The sequence below is a fragment of the Arachis stenosperma genome, chromosome 1, assembly GCF_014773155.1.
Source record: "Arachis stenosperma cultivar V10309 chromosome 1, arast.V10309.gnm1.PFL2, whole genome shotgun sequence".
In the NCBI taxonomy this organism is placed as follows: domain Eukaryota; kingdom Viridiplantae; phylum Streptophyta; class Magnoliopsida; order Fabales; family Fabaceae; genus Arachis; species Arachis stenosperma.
In genome coordinates, this window is record NC_080377.1 from 92,131,555 (window position 1) to 92,142,069 (window position 10,515).

Consider the following 10,515-nt stretch of genomic DNA (forward strand, 5'->3'; position numbering starts at 1 on the left):
GCAGGGCAGTGTTTTCGCTTTGATGTCCCAAGTTCGAATCATGGCCGAAACACACGCTACTTAATTTCCTTGGCTTTCTTGGCACGGTGATGGCACTTAGTTCCTTGCTTCCTCATGGTCCCGTGTTCAACTCTTGTGGCAAGCATTTGGAGACATTTTCCTTTGATTTTCTCCCCTTGTGAGCCCGATACTGCCCTTGTGGAGGGCAGGGCAACATTTTCTTCTTCTTGATTCCAAGGCACAGATTTGTGCTCTGCCCTTGTAGTGGGCAGGGCAGAGTTGCCTTTCATACTTGGTTCCCTTATGTTGCCCTCCTAGAGGGCAGTGTGCCCTTGTGGAGGGCAATGTTTGCCCTTCCTCATGTTGTGCGCCACACTTCTTCTCTCTTTGACCACACTTTCTTTTCCTTGGGCCACACTTCCTTAGGCCACGCTTTTCCTTTTTTTCTTTTCTTCACCTACAATAAACCAAAACAACCCCTCAAAGTATCACTAAATTCAAGAGGCTTATAAATCAATTAAAAATCAATTAAATTTAGCTTAAACCTCATGAGTTAACATTAATTTCATGGTAGTTGTTTGATTTAAAGAAGTTATGCATTTTCACTCCAAATCACTTACTTAGGATGCAAGAAAGTGCATAAATGCTAACAAAACAAGTGAAATTAGCTTGAAAAATGGGTATATGATGATTAGTCATCACAACACCAAACTTAAATCTTGCTTGTCCCCAAGCAAGCATGAAAACTAAGAGAAATTGGAGTGAATAAAGAAAGAACACATATCCTTATTAGGCTTATAGCAGAACTTGATCTATGGGGTCTTTATGCAGACAATGATAACTCAAGTTATTGTTTGCTGTTACATAATACACATTTTTCATCAAAGGTTTGCTAAACTTGCTGTTATAAGACTTACTCTATAATCACTCCCTTGCTAACTTTTCTTTCTTATAATGCTTAACAAGCTTATTCTTTTGGAGGTTTTGGTGTCAAATGTTGCAGTAATAGCCTTTGGCTTTATTTGTTTCTTTCTTCTACTCAACATCTTTCCACCACAGACACATGGCTCACTAATTCTTCCTAGGATCATTGATGCCCAGCATCTCTTTGGATAACTAAATGTTCTGTATTTAAGTTGCTCTTTATTGTGGACTTTCAATTGGCCATCCCAAATCAGTTGATCTAAGTGACCGGGTTTTAAAATACCCCTTAGAATTTACTCATCCAAGCATATCTTAGTACAAGAACACCACAGGCATATGTCCTAGGGTCCAAGCTATTGGTGTCCAACCTTAATTTTTTTTTTTTTTGCTTTTCTTGCCACTTTGGCTTTTTCTTCTTCCTTTTCTTTCTGTTTCTATTCTCAAGGGCTTTTTCTTTATTGATAAGGTTCTTTATAACAGCAAGCTAACTCACACTTGAATGAGAATGATATTATGCAACAATTATTTCATGAGTTATGCATTTAATCAAACATATATACCACCATTAACTTCCATTCTACTTATGCAACATTGGATATTTCACTTTTCAATTCAAACCAAATCTCTTTTATTCAAGCATATGGGAAACAAAACAAAATTAAGGCTAAGTGATGAATGACAAGCATTATGCAGATTATACATAATCAAACAATTTCACTTGCAACTAAATAAACACTTTAGCAAGATATATAATGGTTCCCATGTTCAAAATAATACACAGCAGCAAGGATTAAGTTTAGATACAACCTTTGAAGTTGCAGCCCTTTGATTCTTCCTTCTGTTGTGTTTTCTTTGAGTTAAGATGCACAATATCTTCAATTGTTGACTCATGTCCTGCATATTTCTCAAAGTTGCTTGCTTCTCAAGCCCTTAATTGCATGGTTAGTATGCATAAATTGAGTGTGGCTTTTGAATTTATTTAGGTGTTGGAGACACCAAACTTAATTGCTTGCCACTGCCTCTTATGCAACAAGTTAACCATATGTGAAACCTTGTATCCTTGATAAAGGTTATGGAATTTGTTCCGGGGGTTACCTGAAACGTGTAGCTCGGTCGTCTGGAGAGGCCCGAGGTGGGGGTTCAAGGACCCGAGCTTGATATGCAGAGTGGTTGGTGGTTGTACCTGCAATGACACTCCGATGCTTAAGTTAGCATGGGTCCAAGCAGATATGTAGATGTGTAGTCGATGCCATACCTGGGTGCTCCAGTGTATTTATAGTAGTTGGCCGTGATCTTCCCTGGATAAGATATTCTTATCTTATCTTATCTTTCGGGAGTTTTATCCCTATCTTTGTGGAACCGCCTTTACTAGGCCTTTTCGACCTTTAGGTTTGGGCTGCGTTCCTTTTGATGGGCCTTCCCTTGCTTTATTCGTCCGAGGTCCGACCTTTAGGCGTGAGCCTTAGGAAGAGGTCGGACCTTTTATGAACTGACCGAGTTTGGAGGAGCCCGGTCAGTGTATGAACAGTGCCCCTGCCCGAGTTCGTCCTTTCTTTGGGAGGTCGAGCTCGGGCATAGTAGTTTTTCAAATTTCAAAAATGGCCGTTTCCTGCATTTATTGCATTTTACCGTTTTTCCTCGATTTCCGTTCGGGCTCTGTGAAGGCTTTATTTATTTGCCCCTTTTCCTCTTTTCTCTGCGTTTTTGTTTCTTCTTTTCCTTTTCGAGCACTGCTTCTTCTCTCTCTTTACTCTGTTTCCCCGAATCTCTCCGTGTGTCTTTCTGGGGTTTCTTCTGTGCCGTCGTTTCTTCTTGCTCCGGAGCTCGTCGTCTTCGTTTCTTTCCAGGTTTGTTCCCATGTTTCTCTTTTCTTGTGCACATATGCTTCTGTTTTTTTTTTTTTGTGGCTCTTGTTTGCTTCTTTTTCTTTATGCCTGGGTTTGCCCCAAAAAGAGGCGCCGCCATTTGTTTTGTTGTTTGTATATGGGGGGGCTCTTTTTGTTCTCTGGTATCTTTAGTTCCGGGTTGCCTTTTCTTCGTGGGGTTTTGTTTCTTGCTTTGCTGAATGGGTTTTCGCTGTCCTCTTTATGTGATTTTTGCTTGCTATTGCATTTCTTCTTTGTAGGTAAGAATTTTATGTCTCGAAAGGTTCTTCAAGCGATGTCGACTAAGATTCCGCGTGGTCTTGGTTGGGTAGACCCTCTTCCTCTAAGAGTCCCTTCTGTGGTAGATTCTGAGTATTTAGCTAGGTTCCGTAGGCACTGTAGCATATGTGAAAATAGAGAGTCTGAGAGGGATTATGAACTAGTAGCCCCGGATTCCGAGGAGAGAGTGTGCTTCCCGCCCTTAGATAGTTCCGAGAAGCTCTTCTTTTATGCTTATGATTGTTTTTTCTCTAAGCTGGGTGTCCGACTTCCCTTTACCGACCTGGAGTCTGAGGTGTTATGGTCTTGTAATCTTGCCCCTACGCAGCTCCATCCGAATTCCTGGGCGTTTTTAAAGCTGTTTCAACTTTTGTGTCAGTTTTTGGGCGTTGCTCCCTCTATTTCTCTTTTTTCTTATTTGTTTGTGTTGACGAAGCCGGGGTCGGGTGGAGGGAAGGTATCTTGGGTCTCTTTTAGGGCTAACCAGGGAAGGAAGTTTTGTACCCTGTATGATGAGTCTTTTCATGATTTTAAGAACTTTTATTTCAAGGTCCGGGCTACTGGAGATGTCCGACCTTTTTTTCTAGATGAGAGTGGGGAGCCTTCTTTTCCTCTGTGTTGGCAGGAGAATGTAGTGTCTACTAAGTATACTTTTGAGAGTCTAGATGAGGTGGAGCAGGCTTTTGTGGGTGTGGTAAGCAGTTTATGGGGTCGGGCACCTCACTTGGACACGAAGAAAATGTTGGGAGATCCAAGCCTTCTCCGTTCCGAGTTAGGTAGTTCCCGACCTCTCCGAGATCCATCTTTTTCAGTATTTTTGGTTTTGCTTGTTTTGGTGGAATTTCTGTTGTGGTAATCCTTTTCTTTTATTTCTGCAGAGATGTTTTCTCAGGCGGATTCCATGAAGTACCTTCGTCGGACGAAGAAGTCTGTGGCCGCTCGGAATATCGAGGCTGGGGGGGCTTCTGCCCGATCTTCTCCGGAGAAGACTACTGTGGGTGTCACTACTCGGTCAAAGACTATTCCGACTCCCCAGTTCCGAGCTATAAATCAAGATCCTCCGACCTCTGGACCTGCTACCTCTTCTCCTCCTTCGTCCTCGGGTCCTCCTCCCAAGAAACAGAAGACCTCTCAAGAGCCTGCGGGTTTTAATGACAAGGATTTCGATGCTCTTGGTTGGGTTGAACAGCATATTCTCCCTCAGACTTTTATTTCTACTGATGATGTGTCTATGGAGCACCATTTTCAGTATATGGCGCGGAGCTGTGTCCGGATGGCTAGTCTTCATGCCGCTATTGCCCGGGAGTTCAAGAAATCCCCTATTGGTGCGACCAGTTCCCGACTTGAGAAAGCTCAGTCTGAGTTCGAGAGAATTAGTAAACTGAAGGCTGCTAGGATTGCTGAGCTGGAGGAGTCTTTGGAGAAGGAGAAAGCTAAAGCTATCGCGGCTGTGGCGGCGGCGAGTTCGTCCGAGGAGATGGCGAAGGCGGCGAAGGAGAATTATACTCGGGCACTTGCCGAGCTTGTGGAGACAAAGGAGAAGTTGCAATCTGCTCAGGATGATTTTTACGAGCTAGAAGGGCATGTGGCTAAGGGTATGGATGCTATGTATGAAAATTTGAAGGCTCAGGTCCGGGTTCTTGCTCCTGACCTGGATCTGAGTTTATTCAGTACGGATAACGTTGTTGTGGAGGGAAAGATTGTTCCTGCTCCCAACGAGGATGAGGTTCCGGTGTCCGACCCCAAAGTTCCGGTGTCCGACCCCAAAGTTCCGGTTGTGAACCCGACTTCATCTTTGGCCGGGGATGGATCTGGTGTGGAGGTTTTAAATCGAGATGACGGTGCCGTCGATGCTGTCCCAATTTCTATGTTTCTTCCGCAGCCTTCTGTTGATGTGGAGTCCGGAAAGGATCTTTGATTCTCTGTAATCCTTTTTATCTTTTGGTTTTTTGCCCGGCCTGTGGGCTCTTTTGTTTTTGGATGGTTTCTGTGAACGCTTTGGACACCCTTTTTGCTTTTAGCTACTTGTAGTAACTTTTTAGCTTATTATGCGGTGTTTTTGTTCGCGTTTTGACTTTTTGCTCCGCTTTTATGCTTTTTAGTTGTTTTTGGATAACAACCTTTTAGCTAGCGCTTTTTTCTTTAAAACTTTTGTTTTTTCCTTTTGATTTCGTTTTTTTGCTTGTACTTTTTAGTTGTTTTTTGTATAGCAACTTTTTAGTAAGCGTTTTCGAAATCTTTGTTTTCGCCGTTTTAAGGCTTCCTTCTCGAGTCCGGGCCTTTTCTCGGACCTCGGGTCGGTTGAGTACACCCTTTGTTGGGTCCGACTTTGTCATTGGTCGGCCTTTTAAGTTATTTTTGTAATCTCTTTTTATTTGGCTTTTTGAGCCTTTTTCAGAGTTACTTTATAACTTCTCACATTAATTTGAACCTCGTCGCTTTTATCTTTGCCGACCTTGTGTGGTCTCTCGGCAATGATTTTTTGCGTTTTGTCGAGCATAAATTAATGCGCCTTGGCGGGGTACTTTTTCAGGATTTGTTTCATCACGAGGAAGAACAAAGGAAAATAGAAAAATTTGATTAGTATTAAAAAAGAAAGAATATTTACAGAGTGTTTACCCTTGACTAGGTCGGGTGCCTTACTTGACCGGGTGTCTCATTAAAAAACCCTTGTAGGGAAAAAGAGTACACCTCGGGTCAAATTTTTCTAGCTGTAGTACCGTCTTAGATTACAGGCGTGCCAGGTCCTGGGCAGCTCATTGCCTTCTAGGTCGGATATCTTGTAATAGCCTGTTCCTAAGACTTCTGTTACTTTGTAGGGTCCTTTCCAATTTGCAGCTAGCTTTCCTTCTCCCGACTTTTGTGTTCCGATGTCATTTCGGATTAAGATTAGGTCGTGAGTGGAGAAGCTTCGTTTTATTACTTTCTGATTGTATCTGAGGGCCGTTCGCCGTTTTAAGGCTTCTTCTCGGATCCGGGCTTTTTCTCGGACCTCGGGGAGGAGGTCGAGTTCTTCCTTTTGTGCTTGCGGGTTACCTTCTTCGTTGTAGAAGATGACTCTGGGTGACCCTTCATCTATTTCGATAGGAATCATTGCTTCCATCCCGTAAGCTAGTCGGAATGGCGATTCTCCCGTTGTAGAGTGTGGAGTTGTCCGATATGCCCATAATACTTGGGGGAGCTCTTCGGCCCATGCCCCTTTGGCCTCTTGGAGTCTTCGTTTTAACCCGGCCAGGATGACTTTATTTGCGGCCTCTGCTTGTCCGTTGGCTTGTGGGTGCTCGACTGAGGTGAATTGCTGTTTGATTTTTAGTTCGGCCACCAAGTTCTGAAAACTTGTGTCCGTGAACTGTGTTCCATTGTCTGTTGTGATGGAGTAGGGGACTCCGAACCTTGTGACGATGTTTTTGTATAGGAATTTGCAGCTTTTCTGAGCCGTGATGGTGGCTAAAGGTTCAGCTTCGATCCACTTTGTGAAGTAGTCGACCCCTACTATGAGGTGTTTGACTTGCCCCGGTCCTTGGGGGAACGGGCCGAGTAGGTCAAGTCCCCATTTTGCGAAGGGCCATGGTGCGGTGATGCTGATGAGGTCTTCGGGTGGTGCCTTGTGAAAATTGGCGTGTTTTTGGCAGGGGGCATATTTTCACAAACTCCGTCGCGTCTCTTTGCAAAGTTGGCCAGTAGAACCCGGCCCGGACTACTTTCTTGGATAATGCCCGAGCTCCGAGATGGTTCCCACACATGCCTCCGTGGACTTCTTCGAGGACGCTCTTTGTTTCTGAGGTCGGGATGCACCTAAGGAGGGGGTTTGCGAATCCTCTTCTGTATAATATGTCGTGAATTAGTGTATAATTCTGGGCGTCTTTCGTGAGTCTTTTAGCTTCCTTTCTTTCGGCGGGGAGAGTTCCCGACTTCAGGTAGCTGAGTATGGGGGTCATCCATCCTTGCTGTTGGTCGGATATATTTAGCGTTTCTTCCTCTCTTAGCACGGAGGGAGATTGTAAGGTTTCCTGGAGGAGACTTCTGTTGTTGCCTCCGGGCTTGGTGCTGGCAAGCTTTGAGAGGGCGTCTGCCCGGGCGTTTTGTTCCCGAGGTATGTGCTGGATCTGTATCTCTGGAAAGTGGCGTAATTGTGCCTGTGTTTGGTCCAGGTATTTTTTCATAGTTGGGTCTTTGGCCTGGTAGCTTCCATTTACTTGTGATGTGACGACCTGGGAGTCGCTGAAGATCGTGATTTTCTGGGCTCCGACCTCTTCGGCTAGCTTTAGACCTGCTAGTAGGGCCTCGTATTCGGCTTGGTTGTTCGAAGCCTGGAACTCGAATTTTAGGGATAGTTCTATCCGCGTTCCTTGGTCGCTTTCGAGTATAACCCCGGCTCCGCTTCCAGTTTTGTTTGAGGACCCGTCGACATACAGGTTCCATGAGAGTGGGGTTCCAGGGGTCTCAGTGTATTCTGCGATGAAGTCGGCTAGATACTGAGATTTTATGGCAGTCCGGGTTTCATAGTGGAGGTCGAACTCGGACAGTTCCACCGCCCATTGCAGTATTCGTCCTGCCAGGTCTGTTTTTGGAGGATGTGTCTCATGGGTTGGTTTGTCCGGACTTTGATGGTGTGGGCTTGAAAGTAGGGACGGAGCCTCCGAGCTGTGAACACTAGGGCGTAAGCGAATTTTTCTATCTTCTGATAGCTTAATTCGGCCCCTTGTAGTGCCTTGCTTACGAAGTATATGGGGTGTTGTCCTTGGTCATTTTCTCGTATTAATGCTGAAGCGACTGCTCGATGTCCAACCGAGAGGTATAGTACGAGTTCTTCTCCTTTTAAAGGTCGGGTTAGGATGGGTGGCTGTCCGAGGAATTCTTTGAATTCTTGAAAGGCTTTTTCGCACTCCGGGGTCCATGAGAAGGGTTTCCCTTTCCTTAGGAGTGAGTAGAGAGGTAGTGACTTTATCACTGATCCTGCCAAGAATCTTGATAGGGCGGCTAGCCTTCCATTCAGTTGTTGTACTTCTTTGACACACGTCGGGCTCTTCATATTGAGTATCGCTTGGTATTTGTCCGGGTTTGCTTCGATGCCCCTTTGAGTCAGCATGAAGCCTAAGAACTTTCCGGCTTCTGCGGCGAAGGTGCACTTTGTCGGGTTAAGTCTCATGTTGTGTTTTCTGAGGGTGCCGAAGACATTGGTGAGGTCGGTCAGCAAGTTTCTGTCTTCTTGTGTCTTTACCAGCATGTCGTCGACGTACACCTCCAGCTGTAGTCCGATGTGCTCTGAGAACACTTTGTTCATTAGCCTCTGGTAGGTTGCCCCTGCGTTCTTTAGCCCGAAGGGCATTACTATGTAGCAGTAGTTTGCCCTTGGGGTTATGAACGAGGTCTTTTCTTGGTCGGGTCCGTACATCGGGATTTGATTGTATCCCGAGTATGCGTCCATGAAGGAGAGATATCTGTGGCCTGAGGCTGCGTCTACTAAGGCGTCGATGTTTGGTAGTGGATATGGGTCTTTGAGGCAGGCTTTGTTGAGATCTGTGTAATCGACGCACATCCTCCATTTTCCGTTGGGCTTTTTTACTAGGACCACGTTCGCGAGCCATAGGGGGTATTTTACTTCCCTAATGAACCCTGCATCTAGCAGTGCTTGTACTTGTTCTTCTATTGCTTGCATGCGCTCGGGTCCGAGCTTCCGGCGTCTTTGTTGGACAGGTCGGGATCCCGGGTATACTGATAGCTTATGGCACATCAGGTCGGGGCTTATGCCTGGCATGTCGGAGGCTTTCCAGGCGAAGAGGTCGGAGTTCTCCCTTAAGAGGGTTTTGAGTTCCTCTTTTAGGCCTGCTTCGAGGTTTGCTCCTATGTTTGTTATTTTTTCAGGTGTGTTCCCAATCTGGACTTTTTCGGTTTCTCCCTCTGGTTGTGGCCGAAGATCTTCTCGGGCTTGAACTCGTCCGAGTTCTATTGTGTTGACCTCCTTCCCTTTTAGGCTTAGGCTTTCGTTGTAGCATCGCCGCGCTAGTTTTTGGTCGCCTTTTAGGGTAGCGATTCCTTTTGCGGTAGGGAACTTCATACAGAGGTGTGGGGTCGAGACTATAGCGGCCAGTCTGTTTAGTGTTGGTCGCCCTATGAGGGCATTGTATGCTGAAGTGACGTCGACTATAATGTAGTCGATGCTTAATGTTTTAGATTGCTCACCTCTTCCAAAGGTAGTGTGTAGCGAGATGTATCCTAAGGGATGGATCGGAGTATCCCCTAGCCCAAATAGGTCGGTGGGATAGGCCTTTAGTTCTTTTTCTTCAAGTCCGAGCTTGTCGAAGGCCGTTTTGAACAGGATATCTGCTGAGCTTCCCTGGTCAATCAGGGTTCGATGTAAGTTGGCGTTTGCTAGGATAATGGTGATTACCATTGGATCGTCGTGCCCGGGAATTATCCCTTGGGCATCTTCTCGGGTAAATGAGATAGTAGGTAATTCGGGCAGGGGACCGTCTTCTCGGACGTGATAGACTTCTTTGAGGTGTCTTTTTCGCGAGGATCGGGATGTTCCTCCGCCTGCAAAACCTCCATTTATCATGTGAACGTGTCTTTCAGGGGTTCGCGGGGTTTGTTCGGCCCGACCTTCGTTATCTCCCCGCCTTCTCTTCCTGGTCTCTTCTCCTTTCTCTGCTATGTATCTGTCGAGTTTTCCTTCTTTGGCCAGCTTTTCTATAACATTTTTTAGGTCGTAGCAGTCGTTAGTAGAATGACCGTAGAGCTTGTGATATTCACAGTATTCGGACCGATCTCTTCCCGCTCTCTTGTGTTTTAGCGGTCGGGGCGGTGGGATCTTTTCGGTGTGGCATACTTCTCTGTAGACGTCTACCAGGGAGACTCGGAGGGGGTGTAGTTGTGGTACTTCCGTGGCTTGTCCGAGTTGGGGTCTTCTTTTTTCTTCTGTTCCCGATCTCGATCTCGGAGTGGGTAGGTTGATTCCTTCCTAGAAGAGTTTCTTAACTGGGAGGTTTCCTCCATGTTGATGTATTTTTCTGCTCGCTCCTGCACCTCGTATAGGGAGGTCGGGTATCGTTTGGATAGGGATTGGCTAAACGGTCCCTCTTTTAGGCCGTTTGCTAGTCCCATGATGGCTGCTTCAGTGGGCAAGTGTTGTATGTCCAGGCAGGCTTTGTTGAATCGCTCCATGTATTCTTGGAGAGTTTCTTGGTTGCCTTGTTTGATCCCGAGTAGACTGGGGGCATGTTTTGTCTTGTCCTTTTGAATAGAGAACCTTGTTAGGAATTTTTTGGTTAGGTCTTCGAAGCTGGTGATTGATCTTGGTGGCAGGTTGTCGAACCACTTCATGGCTGACTTGGTGAGAGTGGTGGGGAAGGATTTGCACCGAATCGCGTCGGAGGCGTCGACTAGGTACATTCTGCTTCTGAAGTTGCTGAGGTGGTGGCTTGGATCGGTGGTGCCGTCGTAGAGA